At 43.8% G+C, this 22,924-nt stretch overlaps 1 protein-coding gene and 1 non-coding gene across 5 annotated transcripts in view; one reads left to right on the forward strand and one right to left on the reverse strand.

Annotated features, from left to right (window-relative positions):
• The first annotated feature begins 241 nt into the window (after nt 1–241).
• Nucleotides 242–22,924, forward strand: part of Prdm10 (PR/SET domain 10) — a 110,012-nt gene continuing 87,329 nt past the window's right edge. For all 4 annotated transcript variants that reach the window (XM_060371332.1, XM_060371345.1, XM_060371340.1 and 1 more), the window contains exon 1: nt 242–548. The gene's annotated coding sequence lies outside the window, so the exon portion shown is untranslated. The remainder of the gene's footprint in view (nt 549–22,924) is intronic.
• Nucleotides 8,082–8,188, reverse strand: LOC132652061 (U6 spliceosomal RNA). Its single transcript, XR_009589553.1, has one exon. It is a non-coding gene; the product is annotated as a U6 spliceosomal RNA (small nuclear RNA).

The raw sequence follows: 22,924 nt of genomic DNA on the forward strand, positions 1-22,924 counted from the left end.
GGGATCCCGGGTACGCATCGTGGACACTCAGGCACACTGGACGGCGTCCCTCCACTTGCCCGCCAGGGTTCTCAGATGGGCTTTGACCCTGAATGCAAAGAGTGGGGCTTTCTGATTGGCTTAGAGTACAAACGCAGGCGAGCACCGCCAGAGACCCGCTCTTCTATTGGGTTTTACATGAACTGCAGAGCACGAAATAAAGAGGCCTTCAGTCATTGGGCCATTGTGTGAATCTCCTTTTGGCTTCTCTGCCGACTGAATTAGCGTCCCAGGATTTTCGTCATGACTCTTAAATCTGGGCTTGTCAGTTCGGCTCAGCGTTCCCGGTCTCCAGGAACAGCATGGGACTTTCAGAGGTTAGCCAATCACATAACGTTGAGATCAGGTTGCCAGGCAGATTATGCTAATAAGACCCCGCCTTTTATGCTGCTCCCACTCTGCGGCGGGAAGAACCACCTGGAGGCGGCGGGGGGGTTTGATTTCCATCACCCCTAGGGAGAGAGGATCCGAGACCCGCTGATCTTCCAGCTCCCCTCACCCAACGTCGTGTAAGTACCTAAAGGATTAAGGGAACCGGATAAACCGGGGTCCAGAGTATCCCATCGCCGGGGAGAGTGTTTCGTCTTTGCTTAGTCCCACCCAAAATGGCGCCCAGCTCTTTCTGCGTCTCAGCGCCCGGCCGGGGCCAACCGACCGCGGACCCGGGTGGGGGGGGAACTGATGGTGGTGGTGGGGGGAGCAATCCCGGCGGCACCGCCCGATGGTACAGTCCAGCCGGGGCTGGGACGAGGCACCTCGCTCGGGGTGGGGGGTCAGACCGTCTGTACCTTCTAACGCGGAAAGGGGCGAGTCCCCTCCGGGAGGCTGTCCGGGCCCCGCGTCCAGCGCGGGCTCCGGCGCCGCCCGCCTCGCCGCCCCGGCGCGCAGCCGGCCCCGCGCCCCCCGAGCGGCTCGCCTGTCCCGCCGGCCGTGCGCTCCTCTCTCCCCTCCCGCGTTGGTTGGGCCGGGACGGCGGTTGGGCCGCCTGCGCGCTGGGCGGCGGTTGGGCGGGCGGGTGTCCGCGGGCCGGGACCCGTGCGGGGGGTGGCGGCGCGCGTGGCCGTGGGCCCTCGCGCGGGTGTCCCGGCCCGCGTCTCCCAGCCGCCCGGCCCGCGGAGGTGTGGGGACTGCCCCTGCGGGTCGGTCTGCGGACGCGGTGGCGGGCTGGGTAGGGCGAAGGCCGAGGACCTGCAAAGCTGGCGAGCTAGGCCAGCCTTTTAGGGGGCCGGGCTCTCACTGAGCTCGTGTTAAAAACGAGAAATGTCTGCAGCCGGGTTAATTAAGTGCTAGGTAAATTGGTACAGTTGCGATCTGCCTTCCTGGCACACGAAGGCTGCACAATTTGGGTGCCATTTCTTTTAGCCTTGTTATGTGCGTTGGTTGGATTTCAACCCATTTTCAACCAAGATACATGTACGCCAGAGGGTAGGGGTGGCTTTTTGGTGTCATTGAAGAGATCCACCCAGCTAAATCCCATGCCCTGAATCCTTATACGGGATAAAAGCTTGCCTGCACATCTTTCACTAGTTTTGCGTTTAAGGCCAGTTGTACGTACTTTTCATTAAAAGCAGAGGCGCTCGGGACTAGCCTGGATTTCTGACCTGTTCGCACCACTGCGGCAATAAGCTCTTTGTAGGCCCAAGGCTGGGCAGCATTGCATTGTATTCTGTTGTACCCACTCCCTCCACCGATGCCAGTGCAAAACCTTCCGCACCCATGAACTGTACCTATTTGCTGCTCTTTAGAACTGAGAAAACAAAATCAGGATTGGTTTCGGGCAAAGCAAAGTACCATGTTTGCTCAATCTGGAATATTTAATAACTTTATTTTTTAGGAATTGAGTCGAACTTAACACAAAGTAAACTGTTCACGGGACTGATTCCCTGTCATTTAGTATGTTTACATTTTTATTTTGGATTAAGATTTGTTTTTTGTTTCCACTTTGTGACTCAGTTATTCCAATAGCATCCACCTTCCGAAGTAGTTACTTTTTCCTAAAGGGTCTTTTTTTTTTTTTTTCAGATTAAGTTGTTTTTTTTTTTTTTTTTTTTTCATTTTTCTAATGACTGGCAATGTGGTCCACCCAAGGTAGTTTGTACATTGTATTGCAGGCCTGAATGAAGGTGAGCCTGTCAGAGTGAGGCAAGGCTCTCTTCAAGGCTCCAAATGTTTCGATTGTGGAATGTCAATCCACTATAACCTCAGATCGACGCTGGCCAATTTCTTCTTGCCTTTTTTTTATCCTTTTTTCATTGTAACAATAAGACATGATCACCAGAGAAGCACCATGAGAAGTAAAAACCCCTAAAATAAAATGACTAGCTCAAATCCTTACTAGTGTATCGGTGTGTTTTAGGTCTTTGTACAAATGTACACAGGGTAGTTGTGTGAGCACCTTGTGTGACTTAGCATTTGTTTTAAGTGTAGGCGGGTGCTTGAAAATTCATTGGCGATTTGCCACGCGAAGTCACAGAGTAATTTTCTTATTTTACTGAAAAATTGTTTGAGACATGCAGTGCTGGCTGGGCTGGAACTCTCAGAGAGGCTTGTTTTTGCTGGGATTAAAGAAGATTAAAGTCAAGCACCACCCTCCCAGCTTTGTTTGGTTCTTTTGAGACAGTCTCCCGGTGCAGTCTTGGCTGGTCTCAATAGATGGGCCTATGCTGGCCTGGAGCTCAAAGAGAGGTGCCTGCTTCCACCTCCTGGGCTTAAAGATGTATGCCAGCACATCTGGCTCATTTTACTTTTTAAAAGCAAAACCTGGGCCCATGAGACCCAGCAGGTAAAATTGCTTGCCTGTAAAGTCTAGTCCCCTGAGTTTAAGCTCAGGAACCCACATAAAGGTGGAAGGAGAGAACCAGCTCCACAAAGTACACCTATATTCCTATCCCCAACATTAAAAAAAAAAAAAAAGAAAAAAAAAGGAAAGGTGGAAACACACCTTTAATCTCAGCAGAGATTTAAAGGAGAGGCACAGGCAGGTGTTTCTACAGAGTTAAGTTCCAGGAGAGCCAGGGCCACACAGAAACAAGTAAAACTTTGGGGCCAGTGAGATGGCTCGGTGGATAAAGTGTTTGCTGTGTAATCATGAGGGCCTGAATTCTAATCTTCAGTACCCTCATAGAAGCCAGGTATGGCACAGCATGCCTATGATGACAGCACTTGGGGGTGGAGACAGGCTGATTTTGGGGCCTTGGTGCTCTACCAGTCAAGCTAAATGTGTGAGCTGCAGGTTCGTGAGTGTCCCTGTTTTAGAAAATAAGGGGGAGGGTAATAGAGGAAGATAATTTATCTCTGTGCTCCACATACGCAGTCACAGGACAATAAAGACAATGAAAAAAGCAAAATTAATAGAAAATAAGTTTCTAATAGGTTTCTGGGCAGACAAGTACTACTAAAGGGCTGAGATGCACTGAGTTGTAATTTCTGTTTCCACAGTAAGTTTACATTTAAAGCAGTAGTAAGTACACCGTGACTGCATGATTTCATTTGGTAGAAATTACATGGTGAAAACTAGGGAGCACCCTGTTGGAGTTTATTTTGAATTTGAATGCCAGCATACTTACTGCCCCTTGAATACATACTCTCCTAGAAGTGCACACTCCCAGTCCAGCTATCTACTTTCCTATATGCAAAACTTTTTTTTTTCTGTTTATGATAGATACTCTGACAGATTAACAAATGAATATTTAGCCCAGTGAGTTAAGAAAAATGAAATATTAGGGCTAGGAATATAGCTCAGTGACAGTATGTGACTGGTGTGTGTAAGTTCAGTTCTCAGTACAGGGCAGGCACCCACCCTCCTCCTCCCATAAATAAAAGCTTGGTCCAACCAGAATTTTGCAGAATGGTTCTAACAGAAGTTCTCCTGGGGTCCAGGTTGGGCAGGAGCAGGAAGATGCTTTGGTCTATACTGAAGACATTTTCTTTATTCTGTGTTTGTGGGTTAGTGGAATCACCATGTAATCATCACTTGTCCGTTTGAAATACCATTATAACGTCAAGTGAAGGCTCATTTGGAACACTCTGAGCTGGTGCAACTCTAGTGTATTTCCTGTAGCTTCTTTGAGTTTACTCATGCTTGTTGGTTCTGAAACATAATTCTCCCTCCTCTTTCTGAGATTGTTTGATGTCTTCCTGTTGCTTATGCCTAGGTAAACAAAAGTTTACCTAGGTTGTAGGAATGACTGGAAGTTGCTGCTTCTTATTTTTTAAGATTATTATTTTTTGTATGTATATGAATGTTTGCCTTTAAGTCTCTATAGGTGCTGGGAACCCAGGGCAGGTCCTCTGCAAGAGCATCAAGTGATCTTATTAACCCTGAGCGTCTCCACAACTCCTGGAAGCAACTTATTTTTTGATAACTTTGAAACAGTTTAGTGAATTTAGGGGGGATGTGTGTGTGAGGAACTGGTTAGGGAAGAAGGAAATTATGGTTAATCTCAAATGACAGCAAGGACTAATTAAAATGTGCTGAAAAGCCAGGCGCGGTGGCCACACCTTTAGTCGTGGCACTCAGGGAGGCAGAGACAAGTCCAGAACAGCTGCGCATGGAAACCCTGTCTCAGAAAACACAACGGAATAAAAAGGGCCTAAAACAGTTGTTACAGAGTCAGTGCTTTATAGGGCTTTCACTCCAAACAAGGATTGCCAGAAGGTTATGGGCAGTCTGATGAAATAGCTGGTTACTGTTGGTTATTTGAAAAGTTTAACCCCCTTGCTTTAGAATTAGAGTGAGGGGGACAAGAGAGATGGCTCAGCCTGAACTCGGTCTCCAAGACCCACACCGTGCAAGGAGAATCCTCACTCAGGTTGTCCTCTCCTCTCCACTGGCATGCCATACCATGGACCCATCCCAAGTAAATAAATAAAAAGGTAATGATCATTTTAAAATCAGAATAGTAAAGGTAAGTGCTGTCTTTTTTTAGCCTGAGGGATTCTGTAAGTATCCTATGTAGCCACCAGCCTGCACCTGCTAAATTTCTGAAATATGACATGTATGCAATATGCTCGTGTGAAATGTCCACACTAATTTTTGAGATTTAGTATGAAAATATAAATACTGAGATGATAATATGTGGGAGAGACATTTAAATAACATAATTTTACCTGTTTCTGCTGTTAATGGCTGCTGGAAACTTTCAAATTATGTGGCTCCTGTATTTTTATTTAACAACTCAGCCTTAGCTTGATAGAGTGGGATGTTCTCAAGCAGCAGTAATACAGTGTGCTTATTATCTTTAGGCTCTTCTAGTGTCAACTAATAGACAGTGCTAGTTTATAGGTGTGTTTGGTTTTTCTAGTGGTTATGATAGCTCTCACAAACCCACAAGTATTCCTTTGAAGAGTGTCTTAGTCTTAGAATCACTTCCTAATAGTTGTGTTAAATGTTACTGAATTAATGTATAATCAGCTAATTGTTTGAAACTTGGTATCAAAATGATATTTTATTGTCTTTGTGGTTTCATATTCACTGGTGCATGTACCTGTATGTGCACTTGTGGACACAGATATCTTCTTTTAGGTTTATTTAGTTTTATATGTATGAGGTTTCTTTTCTTTTTTTTTTTTTTGAGACAGGGTTTTTTTTTTTTTTTTTTTTGGCTGTCCTGTACTACCTTTGTAGACCAGGCTGGCCTCAAACTCACAGAGATTTGCCTCTCTCTGCCTCCCCAGGTGCTATAGGCATGTGCCATCACTCCCTGTATGCATGAATGTTTTGACTGCATATATGGATGTGAATCATGTGTATGCTTGATGCTAGTGGAGGTCATAAGAGGGTGTCTGGTCCCCTTGGACTGGAGTTACAGAAGGCTGTGAGCTACTGTGTAGGAACTGGGAACTGAACCCAGATCCTCTGCAAGTGCTCTTAACCAGCGAGCATTTCTCCAGCACCCTTCATCCCCTCTTCTTTGATGTTTTCTGAACACTGGTGTGTGTGTGTGTGTGTGTGTGTGTGTGTGTGTGTGTGTGGTGGGGGGAGGTAGGTAGAGAGAGGAAAAGAAAGAGAATGTGTATGTTAAAGATGTCCTATTTATGACTTAGCATTCAACAATTACTTAGTACCTCAAACAGTTCTGAATCTCTGCAGTAACCAATACCTGCTAGAAAAAGATCTTCTGACCAAAGTTGATAGCAGTTCTACTCTATGAGCATAATCATAAATACAGAGAAGGCAGTTTGACATGATATGTTTATTTAGCAAAACAACACTAGTGGCTCCTCACTAGGGCCCTTGCTCTCTAGCTTCAGGCTTTTGAGCAGGCTTATAGTACCTGACAGGAATTCTTTCTTATGTAGCATGCCTTAAATCCAAGCACAAAGCAGTTGGTTACACTCATAACAGTCATACAACTGTTGTAGTGTGGCTACATCTTGCCTGGCAGGTTGGTAATGTAGCATGAAGAACCTACAACTGAGTGAGGGTGTTGATTTTTCTCCTGAAGTGCCTTTCAGCACTTTGAAGGCTACTCACTGACATGACGCTTCCACCCAGTGCGGCCTTGATGTCTCACACCGTGTAACAAAGTTTGTCGTATGTTTGCTTTCAAAAAATAAATGAGTGTTTTGTCTGCATGTATGTCAACACTATATGCAGAAGTCCCCTTGGAGGCCAGAAGAGGGTGTTAGATCAGGATGGTTGTGAGCCTTTATGTGGGTGCTGGGAGCCAGCCCCTCGCTTTCTGCAAGAGCAGTAAGCACTTAACAAAACTTTTATTGATTCTTTGTGAGTTTCACATCATGCACTCCAGTTGTCCTCATCTCCCCGTCCCTTCATATCTGCCTTTACCCTTGCAGCTTCCCCCCCAAAAGAGAAGAAAACAAAACAAAACAAAATAATAAACAAAAGGCAGATGAAGGGCAGGGTGAGCCCTGGTTTTTCATGGTCACACCCTCGGTTTGGCTTACCAAGGCCAGACCTACTGAGCTGCCCAGGTGAAGTGTCAGCTGCTCTCCAGAGTGCTGCAGCCAGCCAGGGGAAAGGCCAGCTCTATGCAGGCCTTGGACATTAACATGGCCCCAGGAGGCAGTCCAGCCCAGGGACATCTGCATGGCCTTTGCTAATGGACAACATGGGCCATGAATGTCAACACAGACCTCTGCTGCTGCATGGGCCAGGACCGCACCAATGGCCTTAGGTGGCCTTGAGGGCTACTCACATCAGGCTACTCCTCACTACCCCGAGCTTTCAGGTCTGCTTCTTCATAGTGCACAAACTGTTCTGCGCCTCTTACCCTTCTATCTTTCCAACACATACTTGCTTACTGTAGTAGCACCTGCTGTGGGCAGGCCACTTGATGGGTGGACCTTTAGGTGTCATGTGGGCCTTGCAGTAAGCACTCTTAACTGCTGAGCTGTTGCTCCACCCTCCCCCCCCCCCCCCCGCTCTTGACCAACTTTTCACTAATTCTTAATGTGTGCTGGATACATGGTGGTGCATGCTTTTAATCTCAGTCCTGGGGCAGAGGCAGGTGGATCTCTGTGAGTTGAAGGGCAGCCTGTTCTAGAAGTGAATTCTAGGCCAACCAGCACCACTTAGTGATCCCCTGTCTCAAAAAGAAAAGCAAATACCCCCCCCCAAAAAAAAACTTAACACATGACATTAATAGAACAGTATTTTATTTTACAAAAAAAAAAAAAAAATGACAGTAAATTAGACAAGAGTGAGGAGGTAGCCAATAGAAGTAAGAGCTCTGGATTCTCAGTCATAGAAAGTGGTGTGCATATTAATGAGTTTCAATCTTGTAATTTATTCATCACTTTTTCTCTTGAAGTTGATGAGTGTGTGTGTGTGTGTGTGTGATCCTGTGCATGGTACTCAGGCTAGGAAAAGTGCTCTTCCACCAAACCACACCCCAGGTTCTCTAGCCCCTAGATTTTACTTTATTTATTTATTTTTTTCATCAATTACACTTTATTCATTCTGCATCCCCCCATAAGCCCCTCCGTCCTCCCCTCCCAGTCCCACCCTCCCTCCTCCCTCTGCTTGCATGCCACTCCCCAAGTCCACTAATAGGGGAGGTTCTCCTCTCCTTTCTGATAAAAATATGGAACGCTTCACGAATTTGCGTGTCATCCTTGCGCAGGGGCCATGCTAATCTTCTCTGTATCGTTCCAATTTTAGTATATGTGCTGCCAAAGCGAGCACTCTAATATATTTTTAAGTAAAATGTCTGAGAGGCAGGCAACTGCATAGCTCCTGGTTTTAATTAATTAATTACTGATAAAGTAATTAATTTTGAACATTGATGTTTAGAATATTTTGCTTTTGAGACAAGGTCTCTCTATGTAGCCCTGATGTCCTGGAATTCACTTCATAGACCAAACTGGCCTCAAAATCAAAGATCTACTAGTCTCTGCCTCCCAATTGCTATGATTAAGGTGTGCGCTACTCACACCTTAGACCGGCGGCCTCAAACTCAGAGTTTGCCTCGCAAGTGCTGAGGGAAAAGCTATGTGCCACACGGCGTGGCTCAAAATACCTTGTAATGTGACATCTAAAGTATTTTAAATGTTTCCAACAAAACAGTAATTCTAGGATTAAAATGAGATTAAATCACTGTGTTTTGGTAGGCTTTGATTTAAAAGTTTGGTAAAATCATACTCATATTTATAACTATCTCATGTTCCTGCTGCGCTACTCAGCTTCCCATTCCTAGAGCAAATACTGGACATAGTCAACTCATGAAGAGAAACAGATCATTTGACTAATGGTTTTGGACTTTCCTATCTATGATCAGCTGGCCAGTGACAGCATATCACAGTGGAAGCATATTGGTAAGGCCTCATGATCAGAAAGTGAAGAAAGAGTGCAGTGTCCCACACTGTCCTTCACGGGCTCCTTCTCTTAGTGACCTGAAAGTACCCATCTCCTAATGTTTCACCACCTCTCAGGACCACTAAGCTGAGGACCAGTCCTTAAACGCATAGGCTCTGTAGTGTTGGCTGGTTTAGAACTCTATGTAGACCAGGCTGGCCTTGGATTTACAGAGATTCTTGCCTGCCTCTGCCTCTCTAGTGCTGGTATTAAAGGCATGCACCACCATGCTCAGCATTTCTTTAGGAGACTTGTTTTTTTTTTCTTGAGACAGTATTTCTCTGTGTAGCCTTGACTCTCCTGGACTTTGTAGATCAGGTTGGCCTTGAACTCACAGAGGTCTGCCTGCCTCTGCTTCTGTTAGTGCTGGGATTATAGGCATGTACCACTGTGCCCGGCTTTTAGGAGAATTTTAACTAAACCATCTTTTTCTCTTACACAAACACACCAAATTTTTTCATACCCCACCTCCAGAGCCAGGTTTTCAACAGTTATAAACTGTAGCATATAGATATGTGTATTTGTGGCACTGGTGACCAAGTGTAGACCTTAACATGTGCCTGGCAAGACTTTTATTACCCCTGCAGATAAAATTTAAATTCAACAAAATATGGGTAAGATTTTGTAGAAAAAAATCTAAGGGCTTTCTGGAGTGACACTGAGTAATATAGGCCCACAGAAGTTCAAGGATGGTTCAGTGTGGCAAAGGTGCTTCATGTGGCCACAGCAGAAGTGTGGAACTAGACAGGCTGCTGCTAAGAAAGGGCAGATTACTCTTGAAAGAGAAATTGGGGAGCTTCTCTGTCAGAGACCAAGAACTGATACTTAAAACAACATATAAATGTTGCTTTTGACAATTAATAATGATATATCAGCTCAGTGGAACAGTATAAGCAGTCCAGAAATCGGTTCATACATATTCATACACCCGGAAGCAGGTGCAGAGCAAAATGAGAGAGCTTTCGGAAGTTAATGTAGAAGAGTATATGCATGGCCTCTGCATAGAGAAGAGACTGCTTAAGCAAGGCGCTGCATATGCTAATGGAGTGAAGGCAAAAGTCTTTAATAGGCATTGGAAAATGAGAAACTCACGTGTTAGAAATATATCTATATCAGTTGCGTGCTGTGGCGCAGGTCTGAAATTCTAGCACTCCAGGAGGCAGAGGCAGGTTGATCACTGCGAGTTCGAGGCCAGCCTGGTTTACAAAATGAGTCCAGGACAGTTTAAGGTTACACAGAGAAACCCTGTCTCAGGAAGAAAAAAAAAAAAGATAATCTGTTTGTCTGTCTACCAAGCTACCTTGTCTATATCTATTCAACCTTAAATCCACAATGACACATTCCTATACACCCAAGTTGGAATAGGCAACTTGAAATTCTAAGGATCTTCATCCAAGACTGGTAGGAGTATGTTTTTTGGCAAAGCTTCCTGGAAAACAGCATTATTAAGAAAGTATACAACAAACCTAGGCACTGATGGTGTTTATAATCCTAGAGCCAAAGAGGCAAGACAGGAGGATCTGTGAAGCTCACTGCTGGTCAGATCCAGGCCAATGAGAGAACTTAGGAATACCAAAAAGGTGGGCACTGCCTGAGGAATGACACCTGAGGTTGCTCTGTGGTGTCCACTCACAAGTGCACACTCTCATGTACATACACACCCACATGCACCCACAACACACACCCTCTTTCCTTTCTTACCAACTGGAACCCTTCACTAGTACCTTTGTAGTTATCTTAGCCCTCTGGCTTTTGAGCAACTCTTTCTTAAAAGTCCATCTAGCTGGTGCATGCGTAATTTCTCTGTCTCTCTGTCTCTTTCTCTCTCTCTCTCACACACACACATACACACACACACCACCCTCTTTCCTTCCTTCCCCAATGGAAACCCTTCACTATGACTTTGTAGTTACTTAGCTCTCTGGCTTTTGAGCAATTTGCTCAATTAAAGCTCTTTGTGGGTTGAGTAAATTATAACCTCCTCTACTTCCCTTGAGATGCAGTCTAGCCTTGTGATTGCATCATCTGGTGAAGCTGGGAGACAGCAGCAAATGCAAAACCTGCTGGGTACTGGCAGCCTTGTCTAGGGTGAAAGTTGTTGCTGCAGTGGGGAAGGAGGTTCAAGCTCCGTGGTCATTGGTCTGGAGTTAAGCCCCACATAGTGTTTGACCTTGGATAAGCTGCTGTTCTTGGTTGTGGTTGTTGTTTTTGAAAGCTGATATTTAAACGGCATTTCCCAGTGCCTGGCACCTGCAAGATGTTCAGTAATGGCAGCAGCTCTGTTATTACTGCCCTGCTCCTTGTTTACTTAGGTAACATTGAATTTCCATGGTCTGCGTTTAAACCAGTGGAACTGTGATTATGCTGATTTTTAAAATAAAGAGCTGCATCTGTCAAGGGATTCCAATTTTGTGATCTCATTTAACTCCTTCAGTGCAGGTATAAATGAGTCCAACCTGAAGACTCCACCTGAATGGAAGGCACAGCACCCATGGAATCTGTCTCAGGTTCTCAGATTTGGTGGCAAGTGCTTTTGCCCACTGAGCCATTTCCCTGGCTCTGAGGGCTGATTTCCAAACACCTCTTCATCAGGAAAAAAAAGAAATTAGTAATCACATCAGTTAAAAACTGTCATTTTGGCAGGCGTGGCAGCGCACACACCTGTAATCCCAGGATTAGGGGAGGCAGAGGCAGCTGCATCTCTGTGATTTCAAAGCCAGCCTAGTCTACAAAGTGAGTGCAGGATAGCCAAGGCTATACAGAGAAACCCTGTCTCGGGGGAAAAAAAATTCTGTCATTTTGAAGTCAGACATTTTTTGGTGAAATGGATCAGATATGAGAAAACTCATGCCTATAGTAAAAAGGTGTTTATTCCCAACTCAGTTGTTTAATACTGAAGTAGGACTTTCTGGATAAGGCAGTTTCCTGATCTAGTAGCCTGTGGTAGCCCCAATTTAGATTTACCAGCATTAAGTGTTGCTCCACACTCTGTACTGTCACTGTATAAAATAACAAATATTCTGCTCTATGTTAGCAATAACAGTCTGAGTTAGGAAAGACAGGTATTTCAGTTGTCAAGATAATGAAACCTTGCTTGCTTTTCAGTCTGTAACTTTCCCACTACTTCATGCTGAGAGAGTACTTTAAGAAATGTCCTGGTGATAGCCAGGAGTTGTGCACGCCTGTTATGCCAGACCTCTAGAGGCTGAGACAGGATGCTCTGGAGTTCCAGGACAGTTGAACTATAAAATGACACCACATGAGGGGTTGGCCGTGGCTTGCATGACTGGATGCTAGACCAGAGATTGCTGGCCTACTATAGGAATTTTATTAAGATGAGGGAGGTGGAAGTTTAATATATTAGTGACCTTAATTGTATGCTGGTGAGAGAGAGGTTTTCTATGAGCACATTGTGTGTGTGCGTGTGTGTGTGTGTGTATGGGGAGGGGTAGGGGGGAGCTCCAGAGGTGTGGTGGGGGTGGGCTCCAGAGATGGACATTAGGTGTTTATTACTTTGCATCTTTAAGTCTAGGTCTCTTGCTAGTCCTGGAGGTCACCAATTCAACAAGACTAGCGAGGCAGTAGGCTCCACTGATCCTCCTCTCTACCTTCCCATTGCTAGGATTAGAGTATGTTACTACACCTGGCTTTTTATCTAGGTGCTAGGTATTTGAACTCAGGTTTTTGAGCACTTTACTGACTGATTAATCTCCCTAGCCTCCAAGATAGAGTTTTGTTTTTTTTTTTTCTTTCTTTTTTTTGCTGTGCTGGAGATAGAATCCAGAGCTTTGTGCATTCTAGGCAAGTATTCTACCACTGAGCTATATCTCTAACCTAGGAATTTTAAAAAAGCAGTAAGTGCCTCAATATGCCATCAATTTGAAAGTATAATTTCGTTAATAAAGCACTTATCTACCTATTTTCATTTAACTATGGTTGTGGAATGAAAATCTGGGAGAAACAGGTGAGGCCCTCATTAGCTGTCTACCTGGACAGTGAATTGGCTGTAACGGAAATGACTTCAGACCAGTATCAGTCAGCTTCTTAGTCCTGAGTCAGTCTCTGAACAAGACTATGTTTTTTTAGGGGTTAAGTTTGAGTGAACTTACTGAGGAAACAGTTTACTACTTGGGACTGTGCCTCTGTCTCCATTGTTAAGATTTTATCTGAGATGTTGGTGTGTTAAGCTTGAAGCATAGTCACCTGTGGCTTTTCAGGCTGCAGAAGACCCACTTAAAAATTTCCTTAGTTACTGCCACGGCTACTTTAAGGAGCTTGAGTGGGCGGGGTGTACGCAATCCTCGCACACCCATACCACAGGTGCATCTGTCTCTCTGCAGGTTGTCTACAGGTGGTGTTACTGTTCAGGAGGGAGCTGGAGGGAGAGGGCTGGAGCTTTGTAAATCTGTCTCTAGAGTAGAAGGGTGGTCCGGTGTTAGTCAGTGCGTCATTTGCAGCTAGTTTCCAGTCTTCAGATGATTTCTGTGAGTTCATATTTGCATCCAAGGTTCACTTCAGGTATCCACATAGGTGTCGGGTACTGATTTGCCTGTTTTCATGTAGTAACAGGAAGCTGGAAAGTAAACAAGGGAGTAGCCTGGTTGGTTAAGAGCGTTCACCCCTACCTCCCCCAGGACTAGGACAGAAAGACCCACAGTTAGATTAAAGAATCTGGTGGATTGCATACTTTGAAGGAAGATGAACACGTTCTAGCTAAGTTATTGTTTAGCAACAGAAAAGGATTTATTTGAAGTGTGTGTGTGTGTGTCCAAATGCTCAGGTCAAAGGACAACTTGCAAGAGTTGGTTCTGTCCTATTGGTGCGGATTCCAGATATTGAACTCAGGTGGTAAGTAGGCTTGGTGTCAGTGCCTGTACCTGCTGAGCTTTTTCTACAGCCCAAGGCGGGAGCTCTGGCCTTTGGAAGTTTATATAAGAATATTTATTCACATCATTAAGATGGCTAAGAATTTTGAGCTCTTCTCTCTGGCCCCTGATTATCAGAAGCGAGTCTCGGCCTCATTCTGATCAGCCCTCAGGTTGCTTCTAGAATGACTGTGCATTTTTCTTTCCCTGCTATGCAGGAGCTAGATCTGGATTACACAAGGATCATTTGGAGATTAACAAATATTTCTGTGCTTTTTCCTCTCTGTGCAGCTCATTGCAAGAGATTCTTCAGGGCTGGGCCTTTTACCAACTCCATGTGTGAAATCAGAAAAACTAGTTTATGAACCTTGAACCTGTAGAGTAGACCAACTCAATAAAGTTGAAAATTTTTGCCTTTAAGCACCACTCGAACCACTGTTTGATGCTTTTATTTCTTTTTTTTTCCCTGTAGACTTATTATTATATGTATAGGAGTGTTTACCTGCATGTTTGTTTCTGTACCACATGGTACCTGGTGCAGAGGCTAGATGAGAGAGTAGCATCACTTAGAACTAGAGTTACAGCCAGTTTTGAGTGTCCTGGGTTCCCTGGAAGAGCAGCCAGTGCTCTTAATCACTGAACCATCTTTCCAGTCCCTGTTTGATGCTAAAAAACAAAACAAAACAAAACTTTGCCTGTGTGGGTGCGAAAATGGTACACATGTAGTGGGTCAGAGGATGACCTCCGCTGTCCTTGCTGGTTACCTTGATTGACACTGAACACGCCAGGCTAGTTGGTCCATGAGTGCCTGTGGATTCTTAGCCTCGTCTTTGAATCTTGAAGGAGTACTGGAATTACAGGCCTGCTCTGCATCCTAGGGATTTTGTCTTTATCTTGCATAGCAAGAGCTTTTACCCCCTGAGTCATCTCCCCAGCTCTGGATGTTTAGTTATTTATTTTGTTCTGGAATTTTATATTGGTTAAACTTCCATTTTTTAAATCATAAATAAAGTCCTTAGAGCTGGACATGGTGGTTCATGCCTGTAATTCCAGCACTCAAGAGGCCAAGGTAGGAGTCTTGTGTAAGTTCCAGACTAGCTTGGGCTACATACACACAGAGAGAGACCCTGTATACAACTTAATGATTTTCAGATCTTCAGAATTGTGCAGCTGTCACCAGTTTTACTACATTCTCATAATGACCCGTGCTCCTCATATCCCTTAGCTGTTACTATTAATTGTCTCCCAAGCCATAAGCAACTGGTCTTCCCCCCCCCCATTCTACTGATTTTCCTATTCCAGGTATTTTGTATCAGTGGAGTCATTCATTTTATTTATTTATTTATTTATTTATTTATTTATTTTTATTTTTTTTGTGTGTGTGTTAACAAGCTCTTTCACTTAGTATAATAGTTCCAGAGTCCACCATTAGTTCCTTTACCATTCATGCTTCAGTTCTTCATTCCTTATTTGTTTTTAATTAATACATGTAGATTATACATAATACTGCATTTCATTCTGATGTTTACATACACATATATAATAAAGTTTGTACATATTTTATCCTCCCAATCCTTTCTTATCTCCTGTCCCTCTGTCTTCCTCTTCCCAGTCAATCTCCCTTCCATTATCATGTCTCTCCTTCCTTCCCTCCCTACCTACCTTGCTTCATGCTTCCTTTCTTTTTTCAGTTTTAGGCAACCCACTGACTTGAATTAGGATTGCTCTAGGAGCATGTGTAGCAGCTTTTTTGAGATATGACCTGTCTGTGGAGTCCTGGCTGGCCTCGAACTTGCTGGCCTTTTGCCTTAACCCCCCAATTCTTCATTCCTTTTTATGAGCATGTATATAGATATTCCACATTTTATGCATCCTGTTATTAGTTGATGGGTATTTGGATTGTTTCCAATTTTTAGCTCTTATGAATAGCACTATGAATATTTATGGACATGTTCTTTGGGGAAATATGTTACTCCACCAGGGTTTATTATATCTTCATAAGGAATCAGGGTGTCATTTGGTAACTGTTCAGACTTTGATCAATTGCCAGACTCTTTACCAAAGTGCCTGCAGTATTTCATCACCAACAGCATGTGAAGGGTCTAGTTTCTCCATAGTCTCATTATTTGTTCTTATCTTCCTATATCAAAGTTTAGATTAAAATTGAGAAGATGAAGATATCCTACCGAAGTGAGGGTAATAGAAACTAGAAGTCATTAACAGAATCACTTTTGTGGAATGCAGCAACATGGCCTGAAGAGTGTTGCCTGGCATTAGGTCGGGAACTCACTCTATGATGTAATACATCATTATTTTGTTGAAACTGAAGTCCCCACAGCTATGTTAAAAAAAAAATTTATTTTTTTTTTAATATCACAGGGAAGCAAACCCAGGACCTCATACAAGCTAGACAAGTGCTGTACCATTGAGCTTAAATTCCTAGCCCTTTGTCCTTTTTTTTTTTTACCTGAAGCTGGTCAAACTTTTATTTTCCTTGGGAAATTTATAGTTTGTAGCTTGTATGCCGCCTTGAATTTCAAGGATGTCTTTCTTACGCAAGAGCAAAAAGAATCTGTGGTGTTTTTTTCTCATGGCTCTTATTCATTATAATCCTGGGATGAACATTATTAGAGTCTATTAGCAGTTTTATTAACAACCACATTGATGACAAGATGCATTTTTGAGGGTTCCTGTGTATCAGTTATGACATTGCATGCTTTCTGTAGTTTTTCAGTTATATAATTTCATTTTAGTTTACTTTTGTTTTGGTGCTGGGGACTGAACCTTTGTGCAGGCTAAGCCGTAACACTGAGCCATTCCTCAGCTGTTTCATTTATTTCATAGTTTCACCGTTTTATGGTAGAGACGCCTGTGCTGTTATTATTTGTACATGAGAGGTTAACTTAAGTCACCTAGCCCTCTGCCTCAGGCTCTGGAGCTTCCTCCAGTGGCAATGACAAAGCTAAGGAAGAACAAGTTTGGACAGTGTCGGCTGTTGGAAGGGCTTGTTAAGGCACCAAGAATTACAAAAGGACTTATAGCTACATAAAGACAGACTGCTGTTGTGTGAGTCCCAATAGATTTCATTACCATCCTGGGTCTCTGGCTTTTCCTCTTCACTGGGCAGACTGGAGGCACTGGGGGAAGCGGCAGAAGGTCTGCACTGTGGCAGACCACAGCCCGACTTGCCCATGCCACCTGCAGCCTGCTGTAAGCACTGTGGGCGCAGGAACCCCTAACGGGGCATGGAGGTGCTCAACAGACCTTGCAGTGCTGCCCTGAGAGCATGGCAGGTTCTGGCTGGAAGACACTGAGACGCTAATAGTCAGCCATGACTGCCTTGTAGCAAAGCGGTTGCACTTCTTAAATAATTCCTTTCTCGTTTCTGGCATCTGGCCTATTCTTTGCATTCACAAGATTGGATTTTGAATTTAATTTTTCATAATGAGAGCAGCTGAGTGTGCCGTGCCTTTTCAGTTGTGTAGATGGCAAGAATTCAGGTCCTCTCAGAATATTCCCACTCGTTAGAAAGATTCACCTATACTTTGCTTTTTTCCCCCTTTCTGGTTCATTCAAGTGCAGGTATAAATCTTGACATCATACACATACAATTTATTCACTGTAGTAGCAGTTGTAGGTCATTTTAATGATTATAGTTTGTTTTGTGGTTTTTTTTTTTTTTTTATAGTCTCTTAACATAGTTCTGGCTGTCCTAGAACTTACTATGTAGACCAGGCTGGCCTTGAACTCAGAGATCCACCTACCTCTGCCTCCTGAATGGAGGGATTAAATGCATGTGCTACCACACCCAGCCTGATAATAGGTTTTTGATTGGTAAGAATTCACCCTGTCCTGTCCAGGCTTGGCTTCCTGCCTGCTTCCTTCCTTCCTTCCTTACCTTCCTTACCTTCCTTCCTTCCTTCCTTCCTGTCCAGGCTTGGCTTCCTGCCTGCTTCCTTCCTTCCTTCCTTACCTTCCTTACCTTCCTTACCTTCCTTCCTTCCTTCCTTCCTTCCTTCCTTACCTTCCTTACCTTCCTTACCTTCCTTCCTTCCTTCCTTCCTTCCTTCCTTCCTTCCTTCCTTCCTTCCCTTCCTTACCTTCCTTCCTTCCTTCCTTCCTTCCTTCCTTCCTTCCTTCCTTCCTTCCTTCCTTCCTGTCCAGGCTTGGCTTCCTGCCTGCTTCCTTCCTTCCTTCCTTACCTTCCTTCCCTTCCTTCCCTTCCCTTCCCTTCCCTTCCTTCCTTCCTTCCTTCCTTCCTTCCTTCCTTCCTTTCCTTTCCTTTCTTTCCTTTCTTTCCTTTCTTTCCTTTCTTTCTACCACAGAGTACAGCTGCTGCTGCTCCAGCCAGTAGGGGAGCTGTGAAGGAGATGCTCTTGATAAAGGAGGAAGCCCATGGGACAGGATCAGGAACAGGGCTCTAAGGAGGTTGTAAATGCCACTGAAAGGTCCAGTGGGGTGAGAAGTACAGCAGAGCCTTGCCTTTGGCACATACATTGAAAAAGTGTATTTTGTTTGGGGTTGTATCCTCAGTTGGAAAAGTGCTTTCCTTATATGCATGAGCCTGGATACAACCCATAGAACTGCGCAAACCTTGAGGTGGAACATGCCTGTCATCTTAGCACTCGGGAAACAAAGGCATTGTGATTGGGAGTTCAGGGTCTTTCTTGGCTACATAGGGAGTTCCAAGCCAGCCTGGGATATATGAGACTTGTTTTTTAAAAAAATATATTCTCAAATGAGGTGGTGGAGATAACTGCTCAGAGTTTTCAGTACACATGAGAAAGAGTGGACAGATACACAGGTAGTTGGGCGGGAAACTAGGTCCAAGGAAACCTTGTTCACTAAAGATTTTTATCAGAATATACTGTATGTCTAAAAATCTTCAAACTTGTTTTTCTAGTACTCAGGATCGGATCAGACCAAGGAGGGTGTGTAGGAATGAGGTGTGGGGGAAGCAAAGGGAGGATCTTCCTAATGGGGTCCGCTTCCTAGTGAAATGTGACACAGTTCATCAGCTGGGAGTTGAGGTGGAAGCACGTGAGTGAAATGAAGGAAAGAAATGCTCCATTTTAGAAGCGAGAGCTTGGGAATTGGGAGGATGGCTCAGTGGGTACAGTACTTGAGGCTCTAAGTTCAGGATGGCAGCATATGCCTGTAACCCCTGAGCTGGGGAGAGCAGGAACAGGTGGACCCCTGAATGTCACTGGCCAGTCTGTTTAGCTAGCCTGTGAGCTCCAGGTTCGGTGAAGAGCTCACAGGCTAGCTAAAAATCAGATAAAGTGGTACGTGATCAAGGAAGATACCAGGCAGAGTGCAAGCCCAGATGTGATACAGAGGTGGCCCAGGCTTCAGCCAGCTTCGTGCTCACTGCGGATCACCTGCTCTTCACACAAAGTGAGCTCAGCTGTAGAGTGAATGTGTAGCATTGCTGGGGCAGAGTTTGATCCCCAGCACCCAAACCAAAGTGAAACCAGTCAGTACCCATAAAGAATTTCCTCTTGAGTGGGTGAGGCATGAAATTGATGGGAGTTTTACAAGAGGACTGTATAAGGTTGGGCTTTGAAATCTAATCCAATAAACATGTCTAATTACTGCAGTGTTTTGGCTGCCACAGGACCGTTTACAGTGCAGTGCCATTATCAGTTGTGTAGAAACAAGGGTCTGCTCAGCTTTAGCTGTCACTGTGTCTAGTTCTTTCTAAGCCATCCCAGCACTTAGGTGAGAGCAGCAGGAGGATCAAGAATTCAGGGGCATTCTCTGCTACACACTGAGTCTAAGGTCAGCTTGGGCTATATGGGACCTTGCCATAAAACAAACAAACAAAAACCAGACTGAATACTACTAAAAAGAATTCAAAGCTGGCCATGGTGTCACACACCCATAATCTAGGAGATGGAAGCAGGAGAATAATGAGTTCCAGGGCAGCCTGAACTACATAGTGAGACCCGTTCCCAAAATGAAAAACAGAACAGAAAAGGAAAAGGTCCGAAAGTACCTAAAGTTGTAAAGAAATTAAGTAATAGTCACTGGAACTGATGCCAGTGGAAAAACTGGCATCAGACCTGGATGTAAGCCCATTCCTGAGAGGAAAAATAAAGGTCAGCTGGGACTGGGGAGATGGCCTAGTCAGTAGCTTATTTGCTGCACAAGCAGGAGAGCCTGAGTTTGATCCCTAGTACCCACATTAAAGCAGGACACAGTGGTATGGATTTGTAATCTAAGCACTGGTGGGGTGGAGACCAGAGGGTCGCTGGTCCTCCTGGCTAACTACTCTAGTTGAGTTGATGAGCTCCAGGCTCAGTGAGAGACCATGTTTGAAAAAGCATAAGATGGAGAACAATGAGGAAAATACCTAGCTTTGACTGCTGGCCTACACACACAAACACAAATACACACACATCTGTACACACATGAACAATGAACATGCATATGGCTAGTATTTTGTCCAGGTTATCTTTATTTTACATATTTTTAAAGACAAGGCTGGCTGGCCCTAAACTCACAGAGACTTGCCTGTTTCTGTTTCAAGTGCTGGGACCAAAGGCATGTACTGCTGTGCCTGGGTTTATTTTACATATATATTAAGCTGGCAGGGTCTCCCTACTCTGTTGAAGGTGGCCACAAACTCCTAGGTTCTAGAAATGCCCCTTATTTAGTCTCCTGAGTAAGCTGTCCAGCTCTTAAGATATTCCTGATGTTTGAATTTATGGATGGTCTTTTTACATCAAGTAATCCATACATACATATTTTTAAATCTTTTAAAACTAAGAGTTAAAATGAAGCTGAGCAATGGTGGTACACTTTAATCCCAGCACTTGGGAGGCAGACTCAGGCAGATCTCTGAGTTTGAGGCCAGCCTGGTTTGCAGAGAAAGTTCCAGGTCAGCCAGGGCTGTATAGAGAAACCCTGTCTTGAAAAACAAAACAAAACAAAACAAAACAAAACAAAACAAAACAAAACAAAACAAAACAAGGTGTGTGTGTGTTAAAAATGAAAACATTGAGCGAGGCTGTAGTTCAGTGATAACATGCTTACTTAGCATTGGAGGTTGATCCTGAGTCACCACCACCAAAAAAAAAAAAGTTCTTTAGTCGATGACTGTTTGATTAAGTTCTTGATACATCTACCATGTTAAAAGTGGTATATACTACAAATACTTAAGTATCTTAAAAGATGCCCATAGCACATTAAAGTGTGACTCATGCAGTATGGCTCTGTGTAAGCATGTGCTTATAGACACACCTGTTTTCTGGGTGTTAGGTTTGTGTAGCAGTGCAAGAACTCACAAGAGGAGATCAACCATGGCCATATCTAGAGATAGGGTAAGAAGCAAGAAGGTAACTTTTACTTTTATTTAAAACAATTCTATACTATCAGAATTTTTTCTAATTCAGTGTTTTACTTAAAAATATATCCACATATGTGTTCATTTTTAGAGCATTTTCATTATCTAAAGGAAACATGTACCCCTTAGTTCCTCCCTTTCCCAATGCCTGCCTGTAGCAATCATTTATCTACATTTTGTCTGTATAGACTTACCAGGTATGGATCTTAAGGATATAATAAGTGGTCTTTTGTGACTGACTTTGTTCACTTATCATAGTTTTTTTTTCTTCTTTTTATTTTGTTTTGAGACAGTTTATCTATCTATCTATCTATCTATCTATCTATCTATCTATCTTCTGTCTATTTATCTATCTACCTAAAGTTTCTGCTGTACCACTGAGCTATGCCTTCAGCTCTTAAATAGAGCTGTTTTCGTGTTTTTCATTTGTAAATACCTGAGAAAAATGTTTACTCACATCTTTTGTTATTATGTCTCAATTATTTAATTATTTTAATTACGTGCATGTCTGTATATATGAGACACCATTTAGGTTAGCAGCGGCTTTGGATCCTCCTGGAGCTGGCGTTACAGGCAGTTGTAAGCCACTTGATGTAGGTGCTGGGAACTGAAGTCAGGCCCTTTATAAAGCCACATGTTCTCTTAACGCCTTGAGGCCACCGGTCCAGTCCTGTCTTACACTTTGCTTTTTTATACATTTCTTTATTTTTTCAAGATAAGGTTTTTCCTCTCTGTCTCTCTTTTCCTTCCTTCCTTCCTTCCTTCCTTCCTTCCTTCCTTCCTTCCTTCCTTCCTTCCTTCCTTCCCTCCCTCCCTCCCTCCTTCCTTCCTTCCTTGCTTCCTTCCTTCTTGTTTTTGTTTTTTTTCCCCCAAGACAGAGATTCTCTATGCAGCCCTGGCTGTTGTGGAACTCACTCTGAAGACCAGACTGGCCCAGAACTCAGAAGAGATTCACCTGCCTCTACTTTTTGAGTGCTGAGATTAAAGGAGTGCACCACTATGCCTGGCTAAATTTCTTATTAGATATATAATTTTCAAATATTTGTCCCTTTTTGTTATGTGAAAAGTTATGCATGTAGGAAACTGTTACTTGATTTCAGCATTAGGATAGTTCAATAGTAGGGTATTTTCAGATACCACTTCTGTTGTAAGGTTTTCTTGGTGCTTTTTTGCTTCTTTTCTTCAAGAGAAGAATATTCCAGGATCCCAGTTGTATCTTGATTACAAGATTACTTTGTCATGTCAGATAGGTCATAAAGCAGTGTCACTCTTGTCAGGGTCGACCTGTACTGGTATTAGTCAAAGTTCAAAGTTTCAGGTGAACAGTCATAAGGTAACAGGAGTGTTGACCATAGTGCACACCTTTGAAATCATGTTCTGTTTCCTGCAAGAGTAGCTCAATGCTGGTCAGCTCCGGAGAGGGGATACTTAGGAAAATGAGCCCAGCTTCTGGTACCTGCTTTCTCCCTGTGAGCTGTTTCAGAGCTTCAGGTAATGTCACCAGGCTGGGGAAGGCAGCAGTTAGAGTGGAAGGGCTGCTAACGCAGTCAGAATTCAGGGGCCAACATACCAGAGCTAGAAACCTAGAAGGAACTCTGAACACAGGTGAATGGAAGAATGGGATGTTTGGTAGTCTCATGTCAATAGATACATAGAAGCTGAGGTCCAAGGCCTTCTTCCCAAATACATTTTGAAATTGGCCCTTCTATACTGGAAGGGTTGGCCTCAGTACAACAGACCAAGCATAAAACAGCTTAGGACTTGAGGTACCATGCCTCTAGTCTGCCAGACGACAGAGGGCCCGGAAGAAAGACAGTGGGTTCCCTGTGAGAGGGTGCCCACCTGCTCCACCAG

The sequence above is a fragment of the Meriones unguiculatus genome, chromosome 1, assembly GCF_030254825.1.
Source record: "Meriones unguiculatus strain TT.TT164.6M chromosome 1, Bangor_MerUng_6.1, whole genome shotgun sequence".
Taxonomy (NCBI): Eukaryota; Metazoa; Chordata; class Mammalia; order Rodentia; family Muridae; genus Meriones; species Meriones unguiculatus.